The following is a 25,173-nucleotide window of genomic DNA, read 5'->3' as shown; positions in this document are numbered from 1 at the left end:
CAGTCAGCAGCTGAATGATCTTGTTGGTGAATTCCAGGATCTTCTGGTCACTGTGCCTCTCATGTATCAGTCAGTGAGGTGGTGGCAACGTGATGGGGCTCTGGGTCCTGCTCAGTCCTCCTGACACACGGGGACGGCTGCTGGGTGTCTCACACTCACCGGATGTCTTCCTTACTACTGTGTAATCCTGCGAAATTAGTGAGACATCAATATCACTGTAAATACTCACAGATCCCCAAACCTCCCCAGTCATGTCCCTGTATTATTACTACAGATATAACAGATGTCACTGTGACTCTCCCAGATCCCCGCACCTCCCCAGTCATGTCCCTGTATTATTATTATAGATATAAATGACATCACTATGATGCTCCCAGATCCCCTCACGTCCCCAGTATTATTAATACGTCCCTGTATTATTAATAGAAATATAAGTGATGTCACTGTGACGCTCCCAGATCCCCTCACCTCCCCAGTCATGCCCCTTTATTATTGCTTTAGATATAAGTGATGTCACTGTGTAGCTCCCAGATCCCTTCACCTCCCCAGTTATGTATCTGTATTATTACTATAGATATAAGTGATGTCACAGTGACACTCCCAGACCCCCTTACCTCCCCAGTCATGTCCCTGTATTATTACCATAGATATAGGTGGTGTCACTGTGACACTCCCAGATCCCCTCACCTCCCCAGTCATGTTCCTGTATTATTACTATAGATATATAAGTGGTGTCACTGTGACACTCCCAGGTCCCCTCACCTCCACAGTTTGTCATTGTATTTTTACCATAGATTTAAGTGATGTCACAGTGACACTCCTAGACCCCCTCTCCTCCCCAGTCATGTCCGTTTACTATGACTATAGATATAAGTGATGTCACTGTTACATTTCCGGATCCCCTCACCTCCCCAGTCATGTCCCTGTATTATTACTATAGATATAAGTGATGTCACATTTGCTTCATAATGCTCCTATTATCATCTGTTACACATGCCAGGGGTATTATGGTCTCTGCTTTAATATATACTAGAATTTGAGCAATATTTTCAATCCCCACAATTACATATAATAAAATTAATATTAGTAATAATAATAACAACAACAACAACAACAACACTAAAGGCTGCACCCCAGTATAAAAATAATAACAGATGTCTGTAAAAGCAGGACACCTCAGACCATTCCTCTTGTATTGTAGGACATCCCCACCACTCCCGATGTATAATAATAATAACAGGACACCACAAGCTGCTGTTCCTGTATAATAATAACAACCGTACACAAAAACCTGCTTCTCCTGTATAACACTAATAACAACAGAACACCCCATTCTGCTTTCCCTTTATAGTAATAATAAAATTACACCTCAGGCTGCTTCCCCTGCAAAAAAAATGGATTTTAATGACCTACCGGTAAATCCTTTTCTTGTAGTCCATAAGGGATATTGGGAGAATCTAGTACGATGGGGTATAGACAGGGTCCAAAGGAGCCGGTGCACTTTAAATTTCTTTAAACTGGCTGTGCTGGCTCCAACCCTCTATGCCCCATCCCACAGGCAGTTATAGGGAAAACAGTGCCCGAAGAAGAAAGGACATACTTGAGAGAAGGAAGATCACAACAATGAGTGGTGAGATTTACACCAGCACACCACAACATAAAGCAACCAGCAATGGCTGGTAACAAACAGTAACAGCTGAACAGGTAACCGTACAAAAGAGAACCAGCAGAAAAGTCACCGCACTGAGGCGGGCGCCCAATATCCCTTATGGACTACGAGAAAAGGATTTACCGGTAGGTAATTAAAAAGGAGATTTATGGTAAGAACTTACCTTTGTTAAATCTCTTTCTGCAAGGTACACTGGATTCCACAGGGAATAACATCGAGGTGTAGAGTAGGATCCTGATCCGAGGCACCAACAGGCTAAAAGTTTTGACTGTTCCCAAGATGCTCAGCGCCGCCTCCTCTATAACCCCGCCTCCTCTATAACCCCGCCTCCGTGCACTGGAGCTCAGTTTTGTTAACCAGTTCCGCAGCCATGTTATCCTCTAATGCATCTGGGACGTCATAACCGTGCACAGCGGAATCAGTCCCAGACCCATCTTCCCATGTAGCTGACATTATATGAAAGCGTAAACCACGGGCGACGTAGTACAATGTCAGGAGATAGAACACCTAACTCAAACCCCCCCGTACAGTGTGACAGCACAAACGGAGGATTTCTGAGGTAAAATGTTACTGAAAAACACAAAGAAAAATACAGAATACGTATATCCTGTGAAATACCTATATTATATAATAATCCTGACGCACGGAGCCCCCTCAGGTTACAGAATATAGGGATAGCACTATATTATCTAATAATCCTGACGCACGGAGCCCTCAGGTTACAGAATATAGGGATAGCACTATATTATCTAATAACCCTGACGCACGGAGCCCTCAGATTACAGAATATAGGGATAGCAGTATATTACCTAATAATCCTGACGCACGGAGCCCTCAGGTTACAGAATATAGGGATAGCAGTATATTATCTAATAATCCTGACGCACGGAGCCCTCAGATTACAGAATACACGGATAGTAGTATATTATCTAATAACCCTGACGCACAGAGCCCTCAGGGTACAGAATATAGGGATAGCACTATACTACATAATAATCCTGACGCGCGGAGCCCCCTCAAGTTACAGAATATAGGGATAGCAGTATATTATCTAATTATCCTGACGCACGGAGCCCCCTCAGGTTACAGAATATAGGGATAGCAGTATATTATCTAATAATCCTGACGCGCGGAGCCCTCAGGTTACAGACTATAGGGATAGCACTATATTACCTAATAATCCTGAAGCACGGAGCCCTCAGGTTACAGAATACAGGGATAGCAGTATACTATCTAATAATCCTGACGCACGGAGCCCTCAGGCTACAGAATACAGGGATAGCAGTATATTATCTAATAATCCTGACGCACGGAGCCCTCTGGTTACAGAATATAGGGATAGCAGTATATTATCTAATAATCCTGACGCACGGAGCCCCCTCAGGTTACAGAATATAGGGATAGCAGTATATTATCTAATAATCCTGACGCACGGAGCCCTCAGGTTACAGAATATAGGGATAGCACTATATTATCTAAAAATCCTGACGCACGGAGCCCTCAGGTTACAGAATACAGGGATAGCAGTATATTATCTAATAATCCTGACGCACGGAGCCCTCAGGTTACAGAATATAGGGATAGCAGTATATTATCTAATAATCCTGACGCACGGAGCCCTCAGGTTACAGAATACAGGGATAGCAGTATATTATCTAATAACCCTGACGCACGGAGCCCCTCAGGTTACAGAATATAGGGATAGCAGCATATTATCTAATAATCCTGACGCACGGAGCCCTCAGGTTACAGAATATAGGGATAGCAGTATATTATCTAATAATCCTGACGCACGGAGCCCTCAGGTTACAGAATATAGGGATAGCAGTATATTATCTAATAATCCTGACGCACGGAGCCCTCAGGGTACAGAATATAGGGATAGCAGTATATTATCTAATAATCCTGACGCACGGAGCCCCCTCAGGTTACAGAATATAGGGATAGCAGTATATTATCTAATAATCCTGACGCACGGAGCCCTCAGGTTACAGAATATAGGGATAGCAGTATATTATCTAATAATCCTGACGCACGGAGCCCTCAGGGTACAGAATATAGGGATAGCAGTATATTATCTAATAATCCTGACGCACGGAGCCCCCTCAGGTTACAGAATATAGGGATAGCAGTATATTATCTAATAATCCTGACGCACGGAGCCCTCAGGTTACAGAATATAGGGATAGCAGTATATTATCTAATAATCCTGACGCACGGAGCCCTCAGGGTACAGAATATAGGGATAGCAGTATATTATCTAATAATCCTGACGCACGGAGCCCTCAGGGTACAGAATATAGGGATAGCAGTATATTATCTAATAATCCTGACGCACGAAGCCCTCAGGTTACAGAATATAGGGATAGCAGTATATTATCTAATAATCCTGACGCACGGAGCCCTCAGGTTACAGAATATAGGGATAGCAGTATATTATCTAATAATCCTGACGCACGGAGACCCCTCAGGTTACAGAATATAGGGATAGCAGTATATTATCTAATAATCCTGACGCACGGAGCCCTCAGGTTACAGAATATATAGATAGCAGTATATTATCTAATAATCCTGACGCACGGAGCCCTCAGGTTACAAAATATAGGGATAGCACTAAATTATCTAATAATCCTGACGCACGGAGCCCTCAGGTTACAGAATATAGGGATAGCAGTATATTATCTAATAATCCTGACGCGCGGAGCCCTAAGGTTACAGAATATAGGGATAACACTATATTACCTAATAATCCTGACGCACAGAGCCCTCAGGTTACAGAATATAGGGATAGCAGTATATTATCTAATAATCCTGACGCACGGAGCCCTCAGGTTACAGAATATAGGGATAGCACTATATCACCTAATAATCCTGACGCACGGAGCCCTCAGGTTACAGGATATAGGGATAGCAGTATATTATCTAATAATCCTGACGCACGGAGCCCTCAGGTTACAGAATATAGGGATAGCAGTATATTATCTAATAATCCTGACGCACGGAGCCCTCAGGTTACAGAATATAGGGATAGCAGTATATTATCTAATAATCCTGACGCACGGAGCCCTCAGGTTACAGAATATAGGGATAGCACTATATTATCTAATAACCCTGACGCACGGAGCCCTCAGGTTACAGAATATAGGGATAGCAGTATATTATCTAATAATCCTGACGCACGGAGCCCCCTCAGGTTACAGAATATAGGGATAGCAGTATATTATCTAATAATCCTGACGCACGGAGCCCTCAGGTTACAGAATATAGGGATAGCACTATATTATCTAATAACCATGACGCACGGAGCCCCCTCAGGTTACAGAATATAGGGATAGCAGTATATTATCTAATAATCCTGACGCACGGAGCCCTCAGGTTAGAGAATATAGGGATAGCAGTATATTATCTAATAATCCTGACGCACGGAGCCCTCAGGTTACAGAATATAGGGATAGCAGTATATTATCTAATAACCCTGACGCACGGAGCCCTCAGGTTACAGAATATAGGGATAGCAGTATATTATCTAATATTCCTGACGCACGGAGCCCTCAGGTTACAGAATATAGGGATAGCAGTATACTATCTAATAATCCTGACGCACGGAGCCCTCAGGTTACAGAATATATGGGATAGCACTATATTATCTAATAATCCTGACGCACGGAGCCCTCATGTTACAGAATATAGGGATAGCAGTATATTATCTAATAATCCTGACGCACGGAGCCCCCTCAGGTTACAGAATATAGGGATAGCAGTATATTATCTAATAATCCTGACGCACGGAGCCCTCAGGTTACAGAATATAGGGATAGCACTATATTATCTAATAACCATGACGCACGGAGCCCCCTCAGGTTACAGAATATAGGGATAGCAGTATATTATCTAATAATCCTGACGCACGGAGCCCTCAGGTTACAGAATATAGGGATAGCAGTATATTATCTAATAATCCTGACGCACGGAGCCCTCAGGTTACAGAATATAGGGATAGCAGTATATTATCTAATAACCCTGACGCACGGAGCCCTCAGGTTACAGAATATAGGGATAGCAGTATATTATCTAATATTCCTGACGCACGGAGCCCTCAGGTTACAGAATATAGGGATAGCAGTATACTATCTAATAATCCTGACGCACGGAGCCCTCAGGTTACAGAATATATGGGATAGCACTATATTATCTAATAATCCTGACGCACGGAGCCCTCATGTTACAGAATATAGGGATAGCAGTATATTATCTAATAATCCTGACGCACGGAGCCCTCAGGTTACAGAATATAGGGATAGCAGTATATTATCTAATAATCCTGACGCACGGAGCCCTCAGGTTACAGAATATAGGGATAGCAGTATATTATCTAATAATCCTGACGCACGGAGCCCTCAGGTTACAGAATATAGGGATAGCAGTATATTATCTAATAATCCTGACGCACGTAGCCCTCTGGTTACAGAATATAGGGATAGCAGTATATTATCTAATAATCCTGACGCACGGAGCCCTCAGGTTACAGAATATAGGGATAGCAGTATATTATCTAATAATCCTGATGCACGGAGCCCTCAGGTTACAGAATATATGGATAGCAGTATATTATCTAATAATCCTGACGCACGGAGCCCTCAGGTTACAGAATATAGGGATAGCAGTATATTATCTAATAATCCTGACGCACGGAGCCCTCAGGTTACAGAATATATGGGATAGCAGTATATTATCTAATAATCCTGACGCACGGAGCCCTGAGGTTACAGAATATAGGGATAGCAGTACATTACCTAATAATCCTGACGCACGGAGCCCTCAGGTTACAGAATACAGGGATAGCACTATATTATCTAATAATCCTGACGCACGGAGCCCTCAGGTTACAGAATATAGGGATAGCACTATATTATCTAATAATCCTGACGCACGGAGCCCTCAGGTTACAGAATATAGGGATAGCACTATATTATCTAATAATCCTGACGCACGGAGCCCTCAGGTTACAGAATACAGGGATAGCAGTATATTATCTAATAACCCTGACGCACGGAGCCCTCAGGTTACAGAATATAGGGATAGCAGTATATTATCTAATAATCCTGACGCACTGAGCCCCCTCAGGTTACAGAATATAGGGATAGCAGTATATTATCTAATAATCCTGACGCACAGAGCCCTCAGGTTACAGAATATAGGGATAGCAGTATATTATCTAATAATCCTGACGCACGGAGCCCTCAGGTTACAGAATATAGGGATAGCAGTATATTATCTAATAATCCTGACGCACGGAGCCCTCAGGGTATAGAATATAGGGATAGCAGTATATTACCTAATAATCCTGATGCATGGAGCCCTCATGTTACAGAATATAGGGATAGCAGTATATTATCTAATAATCCTGACGCACGGAGCCCTCAGGTTACAGAATATAGGGATAGCAGTATATTATCTAATAATCCTGACGCACGGAGCCCTCAGGTTACAGAATATAGGGATAGCAGTATATTATCTAATAATCCTGACGCACGGAGCCCTCAGGTTACAGAATATAGGGATAGCAGTATATTATCTAATAATCCTGACGCACGTAGCCCTCTGGTTACAGAATATAGGGATAGCAGTATATTATCTAATAATCCTGACGCACGGAGCCCTCAGGTTACAGAATATAGGGATAGCAGTATATTATCTAATAATCCTGACGCACGTAGCCCTCTGGTTACAGAATATAGGGATAGCAGTATATTATCTAATAATCCTGACGCACGGAGCCCTCAGGTTACAGAATATAGGGATAGCAGTATATTATCTAATAATCCTGACGCACGGAGCCCTCAGGTTACAGAATATAGGGATAGCAGTATATTATCTAATAATCCTGACGCACGGAGCCCTCAGGGTATAGAATATAGGGATAGCAGTATATTACCTAATAATCCTGATGCATGGAGCCCTCATGTTACAGAATATAGGGATAGCAGTATATTATCTAATAATCCTGACGCACGGAGCCCTCAGGTTACAGAATATAGGGATAGCAGTATATTATCTAATAATCCTGACGCACGGAGCCCTCAGGTTACAGAATATAGGGATAGCAGTATATTATCTAATAATCCTGACGCACGGAGCCCTCAGGTTACAGAATATAGGGATAGCAGTATATTATCTAATAATCCTGACGCACGTAGCCCTCTGGTTACAGAATATAGGGATAGCAGTATATTATCTAATAATCCAGACGCACGGAGCCCTCAGGTTACAGAATATAGGGATAGCAGTATATTATCTAATAATCCTGACGCACGTAGCCCTCTGGTTACAGAATATAGGGATAGCAGTATATTATCTAATAATCCTGACGCACGGAGCCCTCAGGTTACAGAATATAGGGATAGCAGTATATTATCTAATAATCCTGATGCACGGAGCCCTCAGGTTACAGAATATATGGATAGCAGTATATTATCTAATAATCCTGACGCACGGAGCCCTCAGGTTACAGAATATAGGGATAGCAGTATATTATCTAATAATCCTGACGCACGGAGCCCTCAGGTTACAGAATATATGGGATAGCAGTATATTATCTAATAATCCTGACGCACGGAGCCCTGAGGTTACAGAATATAGGGATAGCAGTACATTACCTAATAATCCTGACGCACGGAGCCCTCAGGTTACAGAATACAGGGATAGCACTATATTATCTAATAATCCTGACGCACGGAGCCCTCAGGTTACAGAATATAGGGATAGCACTATTTTATCTAATAATCCTGACGCACGGAGCCCTCAGGTTACAGAATATAGGGATAGCACTATATTATCTAATAATCCTGACGCACGGAGCCCTCAGGTTACAGAATACAGGGATAGCAGTATATTATCTAATAACCCTGACGCACGGAGCCCTCAGGTTACAGAATATAGGGATAGCAGTATATTATCTAATAATCCTGACGCACTGAGCCCCCTCAGGTTACAGAATATAGGGATAGCAGTATATTATCTAATAATCCTGACGCACAGAGCCCTCAGGTTACAGAATATAGGGATAGCAGTATATTATCTAATAATCCTGACGCACGGAGCCCTCAGGTTACAGAATATAGGGATAGCAGTATATTATCTAATAATCCTGACGCACGGAGCCCTCAGGGTATAGAATATAGGGATAGCAGTATATTACCTAATAATCCTGATGCATGGAGCCCTCATGTTACAGAATATAGGGATAGCAGTATATTATCTAATAATCCTGACGCACGGAGCCCTCAGGTTACAGAATATAGGGATAGCAGTATATTATCTAATAATCCTGACGCACGGAGCCCTCAGGTTACAGAATATAGGGATAGCAGTATATTATCTAATAATCCTGACGCACGGAGCCCTCAGGTTACAGAATATAGGGATAGCAGTATATTATCTAATAATCCTGACGCACGTAGCCCTCTGGTTACAGAATATAGGGATAGCAGTATATTATCTAATAATCCTGACGCACGGAGCCCTCAGGTTACAGAATATAGGGATAGCAGTATATTATCTAATAATCCTGATGCACGGAGCCCTCAGGTTACAGAATATATGGATAGCAGTATATTATCTAATAATCCTGACGCACGGAGCCCTCAGGTTACAGAATATAGGGATAGCAGTATATTATCTAATAATCCTGACGCACGGAGCCCTCAGGTTACAGAATATATGGGATAGCAGTATATTATCTAATAATCCTGACGCACGGAGCCCTGAGGTTACAGAATATAGGGATAGCAGTACATTACCTAATAATCCTGACGCACGGAGCCCTCAGGTTACAGAATACAGGGATAGCACTATATTATCTAATAATCCTGACGCACGGAGCCCTCAGGTTACAGAATATAGGGATAGCACTATATTATCTAATAATCCTGACGCACGGAGCCCTCAGGTTACAGAATATAGGGATAGCACTATATTATCTAATAATCCTGACGCACGGAGCCCTCAGGTTACAGAATACAGGGATAGCAGTATATTATCTAATAACCCTGACGCACGGAGCCCTCAGGTTACAGAATATAGGGATAGCAGTATATTATCTAATAATCCTGACGCACTGAGCCCCCTCAGGTTACAGAATATAGGGATAGCAGTATATTATCTAATAATCCTGACGCACAGAGCCCTCAGGTTACAGAATATAGGGATAGCAGTATATTATCTAATAATCCTGACGCACGGAGCCCTCAGGTTACAGAATATAGGGATAGCAGTATATTATCTAATAATCCTGACGCACGGAGCCCTCAGGGTATAGAATATAGGGATAGCAGTATATTACCTAATAATCCTGATGCATGGAGCCCTCAGGTTACAGAATATAGGGATAGCAGTATATTATCTAATAATCCTGACGCACGGAGCCCTCAGGGTACAGAATATAGGGATAGCAGTATATTATCTAATAATCCTGACGCACGGAGCCCTCAGGTTACAGAATATAGGGATAGCACTATATTATCTAATAATCCTGACGCACGGAGCCCTCAGGTTACAGAATATATGGATAGCAGTATATTATCTAATAATCCTGACGCACGGAGCCCTCAGGTTACAGAATATAGGGATAGCAGTATATTATCTAATAATCCTGATGCACGGAGCCCTCAGGTTACAGAATATAGGGATAGCAGTATATTATCTAATAACCCTGACGCACGGAGCCCTCAGGTTACAGAATATAGGGATAGCACTATATTATCTAATAACCCTGACGCACGGAGCCCTCAGGTTACAGAATATAGGGATAGCACTATATTATCTAATAATCCTGACGCACGGAGCCCTCAGGTTACAGAATACAGGGATAGCAGTATATTATCTAATAATCCTGACGCACGGAGCCCTCAAGTTACAGAATACAGGGATAGCAGTATATTATCTAATAATCCTGACGCACGGAGCCCTCAAGTTACAGAATATAGGGATAGCAGTATATTACCTAATAATCATGACGCACGGAGCCCTCAGGTTATAGAATATAGGGATAGCAGTATATTACCTAATAATCCTGACGCACGGAGCCCTCAGGTTACAGAATATAGGGATAGCAGTATATTATCTAATAATCCTGACGCACGGAGCCCTCAGGTTACAGAATATAGGGATAGCAGTATATTATCTAATAATCCTGACGCACGGAGCCCTCAGGGTACAGAATATAGGGATAGCACTATATTATCTAATAACCCTGACGCACGGAGCCCTCAGGTTACAGAATACAGGGATAGCAGTATATTATCTAATAATCCTGACGCATAGAGCCCTCAGGTTACAGAATATAGGGATAGCAGTATATTACCTAATAATCCAGACGCACGGAGCCCTCAGGTTACAGAATATAGGGATAACAGTATATTATCTAATAATCCTGACGCACGGAGCCCTCAGGTTACAGAATATAGGGATAGCAGTATATTATCTAATAATCCTGACGCACGGAGCCCTCAGGTTACAGAATATAGGGATAGCAGTATATTATCTAATAATCCTGACGCACGGAGCCCCCTCAGGTTACAGAATATAGGAATAGCAGTATATTATCTAATAATCCTGACGCACGGAGCCCTCAGGTTACAGAATATATGGATAGCAGTATATTACCTAATAATCCTGACGCACGGAGCCCCCTCAGGGTACAGAATATAGGGATAGCAGTATATTATCTAATAATCTTGACGCACGGAGCCCTCAGGTTACAGAATATAGGGATAGCAGTATATTACCTAATAATCCTGACGCACGGAGCCCTCAGGTTACAGGATATAGGGATAGCAGTATATTATCTAATAATCCTGACGCACGGAGCCCTCAGGTTACAGAATATAGGGATAGCAGTATATTATCTAGTAATCCTGACGCACGGAGCCCTCAGGTTACAGAATGTAGGGATAGCAGTACATTATCTAATAATCCTGACGCACGGAGCCCTCAGGTTACAGAATATAGGGATAGCAGTATATTATCTAATAATCCTGACGCACGGAGCCCTCAGGTTACAGAATATAGGGATAGCAGTATATTATCTAATAATCCTGACGCACGGAGCCCTCAGGTTACAGAATATAGGGATAGCAGTATATTATCTAATAATCCTGACGCGCGGAGCCCTCAGGTTATAGAATATAGGGATAGCACTATATTACCTAATAATCCTGACGCACAGAGCCCTCAGGTTACAGAATATAGGGATAGCAGTATATTATCTAATAATCCTGACGCACGGAGCCCTCAGGTTACAGAATACAGGGATAGCACTATATTATCTAATAACCCTGACGCACGGAGCCCTCAGATTACAGAATATAGGGATAGCAGTATATTATCTAATAACCCTGACGCACGGAGCCCTCAGGTTACAGAATATAGGGATAGCAGTATATTATCTAATAATCCTGACGCACAGAGCCCTCAGGTTACAGAATATAGGGATAGCAGTATATTACCTAATAATCCTGACGCACGGAGCCCTCAGGTTACAGGATATAGGGATAGCAGTATATTATCTAATAATCCTGACGCACGGAGCCCTCAGGTTACAGAATATAGGGATAGCAGTATATTATCTAATAATCCTGACGCACGGAGCCCTCAGGTTACAAAATATAGGGATAGCAGTATATTATCTAATAATCCTGACGCACGGAGCCCTCAGGTTACAGAATATAGGGATAGCACTATATTATCTAATAATCCTGACGCACGGAGCCCTCAGGTTACAGAATACAGGGATAGCAGTATATTATCTAATAACCCTGACGCACGGAGCCCTCAGGTTACAGAATATAGGGATAGCAGTATATTATCTAATAATCCTGACGCACTGAGCCCCCTCAGGTTACAGAATATAGGGATAGCAGTATATTATCTAATAATCCTGACGCACAGAGCCCTCAGGTTACAGAATATAGGGATAGCAGTATATTATCTAATAATCCTGACGCACGGAGCCCCCTCAGGTTACAGAATATAGGGATAGCACTATATTATCTAATAATCCTGACGCACGGAGCCCTCAGGTTACAGAATATAGGGATAGCAGTATATTATCTAATAATCCTGACGCACGGAGCCCTCAGGTTACAGAATATAGGGATAGCAGTATACTCTCTAATAATCCTGACGCACGGAGCCCTCAGGTTACAGGATATAGGGATAGCAGTATATTATCTAATAATCCTGACGCACGGAGCCCTCAGGTTACAGAATATAGGGATAGCACTATATTATCTAATAATCCTGACGCACGGAGCCCTCAGGTTACAGAATACAGGGATAGCAGTATATTATCTAATAACCCTGACGCACGGAGCCCTCAGGTTACAGAATATAGGGATAGCAGTATATTATCTAATAATCCTGACGCACTGAGCCCCCTCAGGTTACAGAATATAGGGATAGCAGTATATTATCTAATAATCCTGACGCACAGAGCCCTCAGGTTACAGAATATAGGGATAGCAGTATATTATCTAATAATCCTGACGCACGGAGCCCTCAGGTTACAGAATATAGGGATAGCAGTATATTATCTAATAATCCTGACGCACGGAGCCCTCAGGGTATAGAATATAGGGATAGCAGTATATTACCTAATAATCCTGATGCATGGAGCCCTCATGTTACAGAATATAGGGATAGCAGTATATTATCTAATAATCCTGACGCACGGAGCCCTCAGGTTACAGAATATAGGGATAGCAGTATATTATCTAATAATCCTGACGCACGGAGCCCTCAGGTTACAGAATATAGGGATAGCAGTATATTATCTAATAATCCTGACGCACGGAGCCCTCAGGTTACAGAATATAGGGATAGCAGTATATTATCTAATAATCCTGACGCACGTAGCCCTCTGGTTACAGAATATAGGGATAGCAGTATATTATCTAATAATCCTGACGCACGGAGCCCTCAGGTTACAGAATATAGGGATAGCAGTATATTATCTAATAATCCTGATGCACGGAGCCCTCAGGTTACAGAATATATGGATAGCAGTATATTATCTAATAATCCTGACGCACGGAGCCCTCAGGTTACAGAATATAGGGATAGCAGTATATTATCTAATAATCCTGACGCACGGAGCCCTCAGGTTACAGAATATATGGGATAGCAGTATATTATCTAATAATCCTGACGCACGGAGCCCTGAGGTTACAGAATATAGGGATAGCAGTACATTACCTAATAATCCTGACGCACGGAGCCCTCAGGTTACAGAATACAGGGATAGCACTATATTATCTAATAATCCTGACGCACGGAGCCCTCAGGTTACAGAATATAGGGATAGCACTATATTATCTAATAATCCTGACGCACGGAGCCCTCAGGTTACAGAATATAGGGATAGCACTATATTATCTAATAATCCTGACGCACGGAGCCCTCAGGTTACAGAATACAGGGATAGCAGTATATTATCTAATAACCCTGACGCACGGAGCCCTCAGGTTACAGAATATAGGGATAGCAGTATATTATCTAATAATCCTGACGCACTGAGCCCCCTCAGGTTACAGAATATAGGGATAGCAGTATATTATCTAATAATCCTGACGCACAGAGCCCTCAGGTTACAGAATATAGGGATAGCAGTATATTATCTAATAATCCTGACGCACGGAGCCCTCAGGTTACAGAATATAGGGATAGCAGTATATTATCTAATAATCCTGACGCACGGAGCCCTCAGGGTATAGAATATAGGGATAGCAGTATATTACCTAATAATCCTGATGCATGGAGCCCTCAGGTTACAGAATATAGGGATAGCAGTATATTATCTAATAATCCTGACGCACGGAGCCCTCAGGGTACAGAATATAGGGATAGCAGTATATTATCTAATAATCCTGACGCACGGAGCCCTCAGGTTACAGAATATAGGGATAGCACTATATTATCTAATAATCCTGACGCACGGAGCCCTCAGGTTACAGAATATATGGATAGCAGTATATTATCTAATAATCCTGACGCACGGAGCCCTCAGGTTACAGAATATAGGGATAGCACTATATTATCTAATAATCCTGACGCACGGAGCCCTCAGGTTACAGAATATAGGGATAGCAGTATATTATCTAATAATCCTGATGCACGGAGCCCTCAGGTTACAGAATATAGGGATAGCAGTATATTATCTAATAACCCTGACGCACGGAGCCCTCAGGTTACAGAATATAGGGATAGCACTATATTATCTAATAACCCTGACGCACGGAGCCCTCAGGTTACAGAATATAGGGATAGCACTATATTATCTAATAATCCTGACGCACGGAGCCCTCAGGTTACAGAATACAGGGATAGCAGTATATTATCTAATAATCCTGACGCACGGAGCCCTCAAGTTACAGAATACAGGGATAGCAGTATATTATCTAATAATCCTGACGCACGGAGCCCTCAAGTTACAGAATATAGGGATAGCAGTATATTACCTAATAATCATGACGCACGGAGCCCTCAGGTTATAGAATATAGGGATAGCAGTATATTACCTAATAATCCTGACGCACGGAGCCCTCAGGTTACAGAATATAGGGATAGCAGTATATTATCTAATAATCCTGACGCACGGAGCCCTCAGGTTACAGAATATAGGGATAGCAGTATATTATCTAATAATCCTGACGCACGGAGCCCTCAGGGTACAGAATATAGGGATAGCACTATATTATCTAATAACCCTGACGCACGGAGCCCTCAGGTTACAGAATACAGGGATAGCAGTATATTATCTAATAATCCTGACGCATAGAGCCCTCAGGTTACAGAATATAGGGATAGCAGTATATTACCTAATAATCCAGACGCACGGAGCCCTCAGGTTACAGAATATAGGGATAACAGTATATTATCTAATAATCCTGACGCACGGAGCCCTCAGGTTACAGAATATAGGGATAGCAGTATATTATCTAATAATCCTGACGCACGGAGCCCTCAGGTTACAGAATATAGGGATAGCAGTATATTATCTAATAATCCTGACGCACGGAGCCCCCTCAGGTTACAGAATATAGGAATAGCAGTATATTATCTAATAATCCTGACGCACGGAGCCCTCAGGTTACAGAATATATGGATAGCAGTATATTACCTAATAATCCTGACGCACGGAGCCCCCTCAGGGTACAGAATATAGGGATAGCAGTATATTATCTAATAATCCTGACGCACGGAGCCCTCAGGTTACAGAATATAGGGATAGCAGTATATTACCTAATAATCCTGACGCACGGAGCCCTCAGGTTACAGGATATAGGGATAGCAGTATATTATCTAATAATCCTGACGCACGGAGCCCTCAGGTTACAGAATATAGGGATAGCAGTATATTATCTAGTAATCCTGACGCACGGAGCCCTCAGGTTACAGAATGTAGGGATAGCAGTACATTATCTAATAATCCTGACGCACGGAGCCCTCAGGTTACAGAATATAGGGATAGCAGTATATTATCTAATAATCCTGACGCACGGAGCCCTTAGGTTACAGAATATAGGGATAGCAGTATATTATCTAATAATCCTGACGCACGGAGCCCTCAGGTTACAGAATATAGGGATAGCAGTATATTATCTAATAATCCTGACGCGCGGAGCCCTCAGGTTATAGAATATAGGGATAGCACTATATTACCTAATAATCCTGACGCACAGAGCCCTCAGGTTACAGAATATAGGGATAGCAGTATATTATCTAATAATCCTGACGCACGGAGCCCTCAGGTTACAGAATACAGGGATAGCACTATATTATCTAATAACCCTGACGCACGGAGCCCTCAGATTACAGAATATAGGGATAGCAGTATATTATCTAATAACCCTGACGCACGGAGCCCTCAGGTTACAGAATATAGGGATAGCAGTATATTATCTAATAATCCTGACGCACAGAGCCCTCAGGTTACAGAATATAGGGATAGCAGTATATTACCTAATAATCCTGACGCACGGAGCCCTCAGGTTACAGGATATAGGGATAGCAGTATATTATCTAATAATCCTGACGCACGGAGCCCTCAGGTTACAGAATATAGGGATAGCAGTATATTATCTAATAATCCTGACGCACGGAGCCCTCAGGTTACAAAATATAGGGATAGCAGTATATTATCTAATAATCCTGACGCACGGAGCCCTCAGGTTACAGAATATAGGGATAGCAGTATATTATCTAATAATCCTGACGCACGGAGCCCTCAGGTTACAGAATACAGGGATAGCAGTATATTATCTAATAACCCTGACGCACGGAGCCCTCAGGTTACAGAATATAGGGATAGCAGTATATTATCTAATAATCCTGACGCACTGAGCCCCCTCAGGTTACAGAATATAGGGATAGCAGTATATTATCTAATAATCCTGACGCACAGAGCCCTCAGGTTACAGAATATAGGGATAGCAGTATATTATCTAATAATCCTGACGCACGGAGCCCCCTCAGGTTACAGAATATAGGGATAGCACTATATTATCTAATAATCCTGACGCACGGAGCCCTCAGGTTACAGAATATAGGGATAGCAGTATATTATCTAATAATCCTGACGCACGGAGCCCTCAGGTTACAGAATATAGGGATAGCAGTATACTCTCTAATAATCCTGACGCACGGAGCCCTCAGGTTACAGGATATAGGGATAGCAGTATATTATCTAATAATCCTGACGCACGGAGCCCTCAGGTTACAGAATATAGGGATAGCAGTATATTATCTAATAATCCTGACGCACGGAGCCCTCAGGTTACAGAATATAGGGATAGCAGTATATTATCTAATAATCCTGACGCACGGAGCCCTCAGGTTACAGAATATAGGGATAGCACTATATTATCTAATAATCCTGACGCACGGAGCCCTCAGGTTACAGAATACAGGGATAGCAGTATATTATCTAATAATCCTGACGCACTGAGCCCCCTCAGGTTACAGAATATAGGGATAGCAGTATATTATCTAATAATCCTGACGCACAGAGCCCTCAGGTTACAGAATATAGGGATAGCAGTATATTATCTAATAATCCTGACGCACGGAGCCCCCTCAGGTTACAGAATATAGGGATAGCACTATATTATCTAATAATCCTGACGCACGGAGCCCTCAGGTTACAGAATATAGGGATAGCAGTATATTATCTAATAATCCTGACGCACGGAGCCCTCAGGTTACAGAATATAGGGATAGCAGTATACTCTCTAATAATCCTGACGCACGGAGCCCCCTCAGGTTACAGAATATAGGGATAGCAGTAGATTATCTAATAACCCTGACGCACGGAGCCCTCAGGTTACAGAATATAGGGATAGCACTATATTATCTAATAATCCTGATGCACGGAGCCCTCAGGTTACAGAATATAGGGATAGCAGTATATTATCTAATAACCCTGACGCACGGAGCCCTCAGGTTACAGAATATAGGGATAGCACTATATTATTTTATAATCCTGACGCACGGAGCCCTCAGGTTACAGAATATAGGGATAGCACTATATTATCTAATAATCCTGACGCACGGAGCCCTCAAGTTACAGAATATAGGGATAGCAGTATATTATCTAATAATCCTGACGCACGGAGCCCTCAGGTTACAGAATATAGGGATAGCACTATATTATCTAATAATCCTGACGCACGGAGCCCTCAGGTTACAGAATATAGGGATAGCACTATATTATCTAATAATCCTGACGCACGGAGCCCTCAGGTTACAGAATATAGGGATAGCAGTATACTCTCTAATAATCCTGACGCACGGAGCCCCCTCAGGTTACAGAATATAGGGATAGCAGTAGATTATCTAATAATCCTGACGCACGGAGCCCTCAGGTTACAGAATATAGGGATAGCACTATATTATCTAATAATCCTGACGCACGGAGCCCTCAGGTTACAGAATATAGGGATAGCAGTATATTATCTAATAATCCTGACGCACGGAGCCCTCAGGTTACAGAATATAGGAATAGCACTATATTATCTAATAATCCTGACGCACGGAGCCCTCAGGGTACAGAATATAGGGATAGCAGTATATTATCTAATAATCCTGATGCACGGAGCCCTCAGGTTACAGAATATAGGGATAGCAGTATATTATCTAATAACCCTGACGCACGGAGCCCTCAGGTTACAGAATATAGGGATAGCACTATATTATCTAATAATCCTGACGCACGGAGCCCTCAGGTTACAGAATATAGGGATAGCACTATATTATCTAATAATCCTGACGCACGGAGCCCTCAGGTTACAGAATATAGGGATAGCAGTATATTATCTAATAATCCTGACGCACGGAGCCCTCAGGTTACAGAATATAGGGATAGCAGTATACTCTCTAATAATCCTGACGCACGGAGCCCCCTCAGGTTACAGAATATAGGGATAGCAGTAGATTATCTAATAACCCTGACGCACGGAGCCCTCAGGTTACAGAATATAGGGATAGCACTATATTATCTAATAATCCTGACGCACGGAGCCCTCAGGTTACAGAATATAGGGATAGCAGTATATTATCTAATAATCCTGATGCACGGAGCCCTCAGGTTACAGAATATAGGGATAGCAGTATATTATCTAATAACCCTGACGCACGGAGCCCTCAGGTTACAGAATATAGGGATAGCACTATATTATCTTATAATCCTGACGCACGGAGCCCTCAGGTTACAGAATATAGGGATAGCACTATATTATCTAATAATCCTGATGCACGGAGCCCTCAGGTTACAGAATATAGGGATAGCAGTATATTATCTAATAATCCTGACGCACGGAGCCCTCAGGTTACAGAATATAGGGATAGCAGTATATTACCTAATAATCCTGACGCACAGAGCCCTCAGGTTACAGAATATAGGGATAGCAGTATATTATCTAATAATCCTGACGCACGGAGCCCTCAGGTTACAGAATATATGGATAGCAGTATATTATCTAATAATCCTGACGCACGGAGCCCTCAGGTTACAGAATATAGGGATAGCACTATATTATCTAATAATCCTGACGCACGGAGCCCTCAGGTTACAGAATACAGGGATAGCAGTATATTATCTACTAATCCTGACGCACAGAGCCCTCAGGTTACAGAATACAGGGATAGCAGTATATTATCTAATAATCCTGACGCACGGAGCCCCCTCAGGTTACAGAATATAGGGATAGCAGTATATTATCTAATAATCCTGACGCACGGAGCCCTCAGGTTACAGAATATAGGGATAGCAATATATTATCTAATAATCCTGACGCACGGAGCCCCCTCAGGTTACAGAATATAGGGATAGCAGTATATTATCTAATAACCCTGACGCACGGAGCCCTCAGGTTACAGAATATAGGGATAGCACTATATTATCTAATAATCCTGACGCACGGAGCCCTCAGGTTACAGAATATAGGGATAGCACTATATTATCTAATAATCCTGACGCAAGGAGCCCTCAGGTTACAGAATACAGGGATAGCAGTATATTACCTAATAATCCTGACGCACGGAGCCCTCAGGTTACAGAATATAGGGATAGCAGTATATTATCTAATAATCCTGACGCACGGAGCCCTCAAGTTACAGAATATAGGGATAGCAGTATATTACCTAATAATCCTGACGCACGGAGCCCTCAGGTTACAGAATATAGGGATAGCAGTATATTATCTAATAATCCTGACACACGGAGCCCTCAGGTTACAGAATATAGGGATAGCAGTATATTACCTAATAATCCAGACGCACGGAGCCCTCAGGTTACAGAATATAGGGATAACAGTATATTATCTAATAATCCTGACGCACAGAGCCCTCAGGTTACAGAATATAGGGATAGCACTATATTATCTAATAATCCTGACGCACGGAGCCCTCAGGTTACAGAATATAGGGATAGCAGTATATTATCTAATAATCCTGACGCACGGAGCCCTCAGGTTACAGAATATAGGGATAGCACTATATTATCTAATAATCCTGACGCACGGAGCCCTCAGGTTACAGAATATAGGGATAGCAGTATATTATCTAATAATCCTGACGCACGGAGCCCTCAGGTTACAGAATATAGGGATAGCAGTATATTATCTAATAATCCTGACGCACGGAGCCCTCAGGTTACAGAATATAGGGATAGCAATATATTATCTAATAATCCTGACGCACGGAGCCCTCAGGTTACAGAATATAGGGATAGCACTATATTATCTAATAATCCTGACGCACGGAGCCCTCAGGTTACAGAATATAGGGATAGCAGTATATTATCTAATAATCCTGATGCACGGAGCCCTCAGGTTACAGAATATAGGGATAGCACTATATTATCTAATAATCCTGACGCACGGAGCCCTCAGGTTACAGAATACAGGGATAGCAGTATATTATCTAATAATCCTGACGCACGGAGCCCTCAGGTTACAGAATACAGGGATAGCAGTATATTATCTAATAATCCTGACGCACGGAGCCCTCAGGTTACAGAATATAGGGATAGCAGTATATTATCTAATAATCCTGACGCACAGAGCCCTCAGGTTACAGAATATAGGGATAGCAGTATATTATCTAATAACCCTGACACACTGAGCCCTCAGGTTACAGAATATAGGGATAGCAGTATATTATCTAATAACCCTGACGCACGGAGCCCTCAGGTTACAGAATATAGGGATAGCACTATATTATCTAATAATCCTGACGCACGGAGCCCTCAGGTTACAGAATACAGGGATAGCAGTATATTATCTACTAATCCTGACGCACAGAGCCCTCAGGTTACAGAATACAGGGATAGCAGTATATTATCTAATAATCCTGACGCACGGAGCCCCCTCAGGTTACAGAATATAGGGATAGCAGTATATTATCTAATAACCCTGACGCACGGAGCCCTCAGGTTACAGAATATAGGGATAGCACTATATTATCTAATAATCCTGACGCACGGAGCCCTCAGGTTACAGAATATAGGGATAGCACTATATTATCTAATAATCCTGACGCAAGGAGCCCTCAGGTTACAGAATACAGGGATAGCAGTATATTACCTAATAATCCTGACGCACGGAGCCCTCAGGTTACAGAATATAGGGATAGCAGTATATTATCTAATAATCCTGACGCACGGAGCCCTCAAGTTACAGAATATAGGGATAGCAGTATATTACCTAATAATCCTGACGCACGGAGCCCTCAGGTTACAGAATATAGGGATAGCAGTATATTATCTAATAATCCTGACACACGGAGCCCTCAGGTTACAGAATATAGGGATAGCAGTATATTATCTAATAATCCTGACGCACGGAGCCCTCAGGTTACAGAATATAGGGATAACAGTATATTATCTAATAATCCTGATGCACGGAGCCCTCGGGTTACAGAATATAGGGATAGCACTATATTATCTAATAATCCTGACGCACGGAGCCCTCAGGTTACAGAATACAGGGATAGCAGTATATTATCTAATAATCCTGACGCACGGAGCCCTCAGGTTACAGAATACAGGGATAGCAGTATATTATCTAATAATCCTGACGCACGGAGCCCTCAGGTTACAGAATATAGGGATAGCAGTATATTATCTAATAATCCTGACGCACAGAGCCCTCAGGTTACAGAATATAGGGATAGCAGTATATTATCTAATAACCCTGACACACTGAGCCCTCAGGTTACAGAATATAGGGATAGCAGTATATTATCTAATAACCCTGACGCACGGAGCCCTCAGGTTACAGAATATAGGGATAGCACTATATTATCTAATAATCCTGACGCACGGAGCCCTCAGGTTACAGAATACAGGGATAGCAGTATATTATCTACTAATCCTGACGCACAGAGCCCTCAGGTTACAGAATACAGGGATAGCAGTATATTATCTAATAATCCTGACGCACGGAGCCCCCTCAGGTTACAGAATATAGGGATAGCAGTATATTATCTAATAACCCTGACGCACGGAGCCCTCAGGTTACAGAATATAGGGATAGCACTATATTATCTAATAATCCTGACGCACGGAGCCCTCAGGTTACAGAATATAGGGATAGCACTATATTATCTAATAATCCTGACGCAAGGAGCCCTCAGGTTACAGAATACAGGGATAGCAGTATATTACCTAATAATCCTGACGCACGGAGCCCTCAGGTTACAGAATATAGGGATAGCAGTATATTATCTAATAATCCTGACGCACGGAGCCCTCAAATTACAGAATATAGGGATAGCAGTATATTACCTAATAATCCTGACGCACGGAGCCCTCAGGTTACAGAATATAGGGATAGCAGTATATTATCTAATAATCCTGACACACGGAGCCCTCAGGTTACAGAATATAGGGATAGCAGTATATTACCTAATAATCCAGACGCACGGAGCCCTCAGGTTACAGAATATAGGGATAACAGTATATTATCTAATAATCCTGACGCACAGAGCCCTCAGGTTACAGAATATAGGGATAGCACTATATTATCTAATAATCCTGACGCACGGAGCCCTCAGGTTACAGAATATAGGGATAGCAGTATATTATCTAATAATCCTGACGCACGGAGCCCTCAGGTTACAGAATATAGGGATAGCACTATATTATCTAATAATCCTGACGCACGGAGCCCTCAGGTTACAGAATATAGGGATAGCAGTATATTATCTAATAATCCTGACGCACGGAGCCCTCAGGTTACAGAATATAGGGATAGCAGTATATTATCTAATAATCCTGACGCACGGAGCCCTCAGGTTACAGAATATAGGGATAGCACTATATTATCTAATAATCCTGACGCACGGAGGCCTCAGGTTACAGAATATAGGGATAGCACTATATTATCTAATAATCCTGACGCACGGAGCCCTCAGGTTACAGAATATAGGGATAGCAGTATATTATCTAATAATCCTGACGCACGGAGCCCTCAGGTTACAGAATATAGGGATAGCACTATATTATCTAATAATCCTGACGCACGGAGCCCTCAGGTTACAGAATACAGGGATAGCAGTATATTATCTAATAATCCTGACGCACGGAGCCCTCAGGTTACAGAATATAGGGATAGCAGTATATTATCTAATAATCCTGACGCACAGAGCCCTCAGGTTACAGAATATAGGGATAGCAGTATATTATCTAATAACCCTGACACACTGAGCCCTCAGGTTACAGAATATAGGGATAGCAGTATATTATCTAATAACCCTGACGCACGGAGCCCTCAGGTTACAGAATATAGGGATAGCACTATATTATCTAATAATCCTGACGCACGGAGCCCTCAGGTTACAGAATATAGGGATAGCACTATATTATCTAATAATCCTGACGCACGGAGCCCTCAGGTTACAGAATATAGGGATAGCACTATATTATCTAATAATCCTGACGCACGGAGCCCTCAGGGTACAGAATATAGGGATAGCAGTATATTATCTAATAATCCTAGCGCACGGAGCCCTCAGGGTATAGAATATAGGGATAGCAGTATATTACCTAATAATCCTGACGCACGGAGCCCCCTCAGGTTACAGAATATAGGGATAGCAGTATATTACCTAATAATCCTGACGCACAGAGGCCTCAGGTTACAGAATATAGGGATAGCACTATATTATCTAATAATCCTGACGCACGGAGCCCTCAGGTTACAGAATACAGGGATAGCAGTATATTATCTAATAATCCTGACGCACGGAGCCCTCAGGTTACAGAATACAGGGATAGCAGTATATTATCTAATAATCCTGACGCACGGAGCCCTCAGGTTACAGAATATAGGGATAGCAGTATATTATCTAATAATCCTGACGCACAGAGCCCTCAGGTTACAGAATATAGGGATAGCAGTATATTATCTAATAACCCTGACGCACGGAGCCCTCAGGTTACAGAATACAGGGATAGCAGTATATTATCTAATAATCCTGACGCACGGAGCCCTCAGGTTACAGAATACAGGGATAGCAGTATATTATCTAATAATCCTGATGCACGGAGCCCTCAGGTTACAGAATATAGGGATAGCACTATATTATCTAATAATCCTGATGCACGGAGCCCTCAGGTTACAGAATATAGGGATAGCACTATATTATCTAATAATCCTGACGCACGGAGCCCTCAGGGTACAGAATATAGGGATAGCAGTATATTATCTAATAATCCTGACGCACGGAGCCCTCAGGGTATAGAATATAGGGATAGCAGTATATTACCTAATAATCCTGACGCACGGAGCCCCCTCAGGTTACAGAATATAGGGATAGCACTATATTATCTAATAATCCTGACGCACGGAGCCCTCAGGTTACAGAATATAGGGATAGCACTATATTATCTAATAATCCTGACGCACGGAGCCCCCTCAGTTTACAGAATATAGGGATAGCAGTATATT

The 25,173-nt window shown here is 42.1% G+C and overlaps 1 long non-coding RNA gene across 1 annotated transcript in view; it reads right to left on the bottom strand.

Moving 5' to 3' along the window:
- LOC134983295 (uncharacterized) overlaps positions 1–25,173 on the bottom strand; it is a 97,629-nt gene continuing 72,456 nt past the window's right edge. Inside the window, exon 3 of the long non-coding RNA XR_010191620.1 lies at positions 1–187. This is a non-coding gene — a long non-coding RNA (uncharacterized LOC134983295). The remainder of the gene's footprint in view (positions 188–25,173) is intronic.

This window comes from Pseudophryne corroboree (assembly GCF_028390025.1).
Source record: "Pseudophryne corroboree isolate aPseCor3 chromosome 3 unlocalized genomic scaffold, aPseCor3.hap2 SUPER_3_unloc_11, whole genome shotgun sequence".
In the NCBI taxonomy this organism is placed as follows: domain Eukaryota; kingdom Metazoa; phylum Chordata; class Amphibia; order Anura; family Myobatrachidae; genus Pseudophryne; species Pseudophryne corroboree.
Note: the sequence above shows the minus strand (reverse complement) of the source record. Positions and strands in the feature narration are given on the sequence as shown.